This window comes from Ambystoma mexicanum, chromosome 11 (genome assembly GCF_040938575.1).
Source record: "Ambystoma mexicanum isolate Mex_15411 chromosome 11, UKY_AmexF1_1, whole genome shotgun sequence".
Lineage (NCBI taxonomy): Eukaryota > Metazoa > Chordata > Amphibia > Caudata > Ambystomatidae > Ambystoma > Ambystoma mexicanum.
Window position 1 is genome coordinate 429,163,294 of NC_090934.1, and position 5,185 is coordinate 429,168,478.

The 5,185-nt window shown below is 44.1% G+C and overlaps 1 pseudogene; it reads right to left on the minus strand.

Moving 5' to 3' along the window:
* Nucleotides 1-223: 223 nt before the first annotated feature.
* On the minus strand, nucleotides 224-610 carry LOC138504990 (microtubule-associated proteins 1A/1B light chain 3C pseudogene; annotated as a pseudogene).
* Nucleotides 611-5,185: the final 4,575 nt, after the last annotated feature.

A 5,185-nucleotide genomic window follows, 5' to 3' on the forward strand; every position in this document is an offset into this window, starting at 1 on the left:
AAACAGTCCAGCTGTTATGAACATGGGTCCACCTCCTACCATCAAGCCATTGTTCCAGTTTATGCCCAGTATGTTGCGCAAGGTTGAGTGGGCTACTCTTTCTTACACCCAATCCTCTGGCATACCATCACAAATAGCTGAAGGCAGCCACATGACAGGCCCTGTTCTAGCACATTGAAGTCACTGTGTGCTGCGTGCACATTAGGTGGCTATACATGTACCTTTAGCCAAAGACTTCCTGTGAGGCGTAGGTGAGGTAGAGGAAGCCATCTTCATCACGGTGAGCAGCATAAACTTCAGACATGTTCATGCTGACTGTGGGCAGGGTGCGGTTGCCGAGAAGAAAGTAGAAGGTGTGGGCATGGCTGAGTGGCATCCGGCTCCTGAGAATCGCCATGAACTGGCCCACTGTCATGTCCTTGGGGACTAAAAACTTGGTCTTGTCCAAATGCGGCAGGTAAGTCTCTCGGTGGTACCGCTCTACGATTACCGGTAGCTTAGTAGGGAACTTGGTACGCATTCCAATCACTTCTCGCTTCCTAGTAGCCAGACATTTCCTTTCCTTGAAAGGTAAAGTGTGGTACTCCAGGCTCTGGTCTATCGGGGGCATCCTCAGCTGCCGGTGGAATGGGGGGGACGTTGGGTCCCAGGGGGCGGTGCACCAAGCCAGTCCTCGTCCGATGTGGCCGCGGGTCAAGTAACGATGTCAGCCCGGTCCTCAGTGAGGGACCCCTGCTCCAGTTGAGGCACAGACAGTTTCTCCTGTGGTCTGAGTACTTCAAGGTAAAAAAATAAAATAAAAAGTAAAGGCACGATGCTAGCGGCACAGTCCTACGTGCCCCTGGCAAACTTCGAGAGGCCTGTCAAGTCATTGTTGAAAAGGGGCACTCGTAGTTTTGTGAAATGTCACTACAGGCAAGGTGAGCAGGGTTTCCGACCAGTGTTTTCCTCCCGTGGTGCGTAATGTCTCCTCTTTCTATGTCTGCAAACTCAGGGCCACCTTTAATACCCCTCCCCTCCTGGCAGAACCGACTCAAACCGGCCAGAGCTGTACCAGCCCCAATAACACCTTATCGCCTCACCCCAAGTCAGCACACAGACAGTCTCTCGCACCATGTCCTGCACACTAAGGGAATTTTAATGGTCATCTTATCGCTGGGGAAGGGACTAGGGCAGTCCCTGGCTTCTAGATTTGTATTGGGATGTCAGGGCAAAAATAAAGAATCACTTGAGAAGCGAGCTTGGCCATTCTTAATGGGATTACAAAGTGCATCTGTGGCTCTGCTCGTCTACTACTTAACACTTTATTGTAACTCGACCTGCAAGGCAATATGTCTGCCCAAGTTGTTCAAAACAGAGGAGTCAAGCAGGGGTGTGTGACGGCGCCGACTCTTTATAATTCGTTTACATACAATCTACCTGTGGCTATTGGTAAGATACACAACTGTCCCCTGAAAATTGGTGATAAGCACTGTTCAGTCCTTGCGTACGCAGATTACTTAGTGATATTAGATCACACACTTAGTGGTCTGCGGAGATCTGCAGAAGCCTTATGGCTCTACGCTAACAGCAATGGACTAACAATAAATTTACAGAAAACACAAGTGATGCTATTCACTAATAAAAAGGTAGCGCAGACCGGCTTAAAGGTACAGAAGCTGGAGATTCTATAAACCCCAAATTATAGATATTTGGGAATTGACATTGAAACTCGGGGGGGGGACTACCTTCAATGTAAACAGAACAGAAAGATCAGGGCCGCCCAAATCACTTCTCTTGTATACTGCTTCACTATTACCCAGGGCGGCTTCACTATATGGGCAGCACGATTGTTATATCAACAGGTTCTAGTCCCGATGATGACCTATGGCCTTGAAGCCCTACAAAACATGGACCTAAATTGGTTGCAGGTTGTGGAAGGCAAATACTGGAGAAAGATCTTAGGCCTCCCAACCTGCATACCGATGGCCATCATTAGGCTTGAGTTAGGACTGATTTCATTAAAATCTCAGGTTCTTAAGAAAAAGGCTGAACTTTATTTGTTGATGCTGAGTAAATCAGGCAATCCATTTGTTGGCATCTTGAGGGTTGAATCTTCTAAACAATCTGGAAATGTTTTCCTAAAAAATACGGTTGACATGTACTTGAATGAAATTGGCTGGAATACTCGAGCTGAGGGGTTTACTCAAAGGTCCAGAATTGCTCTCTCCACAAAAGAGGATCTTTGGGATTGGATAGGAAACTAGGCACATTTGGAGAATATTAAGAACTATCAATTAATCAAGTGCATGCTATATACATATAAAGAGCCTCAGTTTTATCTCAATCTGTGCCCAGCAGTTAGACTGAGGCGCTTTATATTGTTACTTAGGATGAACTATCTGCCGGTCCTGGCTTGCACCGGGGTAATAAACCAGACACCCCATGTTGAACGTTACTGCCGAATATGTAAGAACCAGTCAATAGTAGAAACAGGGAAACATGTGTTAACAAGCTGTCCTAAATCATCTACAACATATCAGTCCCGATATGGTAGATATATTCACAGTCCCGACTTTATAGCAGAATTAGCCTTTTGGTGGAGCAGCATTAATTCTTTGAACATGAGGCGCCTGATTGCAATGTATAATGTTTGGTTAGTAATTGAGAGACTACTGGGAATTTCTATTTGAAATAATTCTATGCTGCCCCAGAGATGCCAACATTTACTTGTGTTCTGTCCATCAGGAACCCTTTGGTTACTGATAGTAGGAAGGCCTACGACTTTCTCTTGTACGGCTGTTTGTGGGTAATCTTCAATCCTCATTTATTTCCCTCAAATATGGACACTCATAACATTACAGACGTATGGTTATACGGAAATCTATTTGCTTAACTGTGTTCCTGTTATTACATTTCTGTATATATTAATTATGGTAATCATGGTAATTATTAGGTTTTATACTTTTTGTACTGAGTAGTTGAGTTAACAGCAATATGTTGTAGTTAAGTATGTAGTATGTAAGAAATTAATGTGTGTATATTTTATGTATATTTTATGTATATTTCATGTGTAAAGTTTATTTATAAACTATATCACATTAATATATATATATATATATATATATATATATATATATATATATATATATATATATATATATTGTTCAAAGGAACAGATCGAAATGTCGGAATTATATGGAGCAGGGTTTGGTAGTAGCTCATGGTTGACAGTATTTGCCTCTGATCAGCACATGATTATGTTTTGCTCTAGGGGCGTTTAAAGTCCAGGCTCAGGAATGGAAGTTCCTGAAAGATGGCAGGTTTCCTTTTGCTCTGTTTTATGGAGCAGACGCTGAGTGCTCCGCAGCTGAAGCAGATCTCTCTACCCACGCCTTGGGACTGTCAAAAAGTAAACTCGCAGGCTTACACCCAACCTGGGGACATAAGGTTGAGAGCTATTTTGTAGTGTTAACTCACTCCTTTCTTCGGGCTAGGGATGCGGGTGTGTTCAGATTTGTTTTTACTTTGGTCTGCATGATTCTTAGCACTTAACATTTTTATAATGCTCATTTTTTGTGCACGAACACGCTTCTGTAGTAATGGTTAAGTGTCAGGGTTTAACCCTTGTGGTGCTGGGATTGGACCCGTACCTTGCACTGCTGGAGTCGTCCCTTGATTTATAATTTCCAGCACCCCTCCTTCCACTTATTCCCCTCTGAGCCTGCCCATGTGTGCCAAGGATGACCCGAGATATGGCCCCTGTGCTTGAACACGCCTTGGTTGGGCACTGCGTTTTTCACCCTCCATTTTTATTAGTTTTGGCTATTGGGTGGGGCCTTCAGGGCCGAAACTATTGCGGTGACGCCCATGGCCATGGTAATCCCTATGACCATTCCAACCCACTTGCTGCCCCTCCCCACCCAAAACACATCCTCAAGCCGTACGATCAAACTTTGCGTTCAAAGTGCCGGCCAGTGCTTTTTTAAAGTGGTCTTCTGGTAGTTAATGACTTGGAGATGTGGCTTTAAAGGTGCTACTGTTGCAATAAAAATGTCCTGACCAGGTCTGCCTTCAGCCACTCGATTAATAAGCATTTTGCGTGTGCTTCAGTGAAGTTGGTAAAAACAAGCATTGGCAAAGCTAACAGTTTTAGTATGTGTAGAAGTATTAGGTAGTTGCCGGCATTGCTATTGTATTCCCATTTGCAACATTTGGCAGCTGCTACCCTAATTGGTCGGTTATTACCCCTACGGCAGTGCCTGGCAAATGCCTTTCCCATACCTAAACAAAAGCCAAAACCTTTGGCATTGCCAATGCTTGTTTCACATTGACAGAGCTATGTGAAGCCTGCGGCAGTTTACAATGGATTGCAACTCGTATGTTATTTACCTGAGTGGAACTTTGGACAATTATATATAAAAAAAGTAATTTGAGTAACTATAAAAGAGAACTATATGTCAGGGCCTTTGGAGGTTCACCGGGTTTCTGACAGTTTGCCAGAATTCTTTCTTCACCTAAACCATAGCCTCTAGTGCATAGGGGTTTCCGGGGTGGACCTACTACTTAAACAAATGACGCACACAAGCGGTACGCACGCAACGCAGTGTTCTGTTGGTTCTCTCTCTAGGAAAGATGGAAAGACTGGTACACATCGCTTACTTTAAAGCACACGTGTCCCTACATAGAGATTACAATGTAAGAAACCAACATGATACATTTGTGAACAGTGAAGAATAAGATGCTGGGCACTAATTCATTATTTTCTTTCAAGGGTTGCTGGGTCTGAAGAGAGAAAGAAGTGGGTGCAGTGACTATGAGAGAGGGTAAGAGGAGCGTAAAACCAGTGTACCCCAGCACCCCACTAAAGAGGTCCAAGGTGTAGAGACCTACCGGGAAATAATCTCCAGCGCTCCCTATAGGCCAGTCCACCACTGCAGAAGGAACTTTTTGGTGATAAAGCAAGCCAATATCCACCCAAGCTTCTATGAAGGACAGCAAATTCATCTGTTGAGGTACTGTGTTTCTCATTTTGAGTTCCAGAGCTGATATGCAGAATGTACGAGAAGAAAGTGGAACTTTCGATTCTAAGCTGGTAAGATCAAGGCTCACCGCAGGTAAAACTAGACCCCTTCAGAAATGATCCTGGGATGTTGGGACAACAACCTTATTGTGAAGAACTACTCACCAGGCATGCTACAGTCAT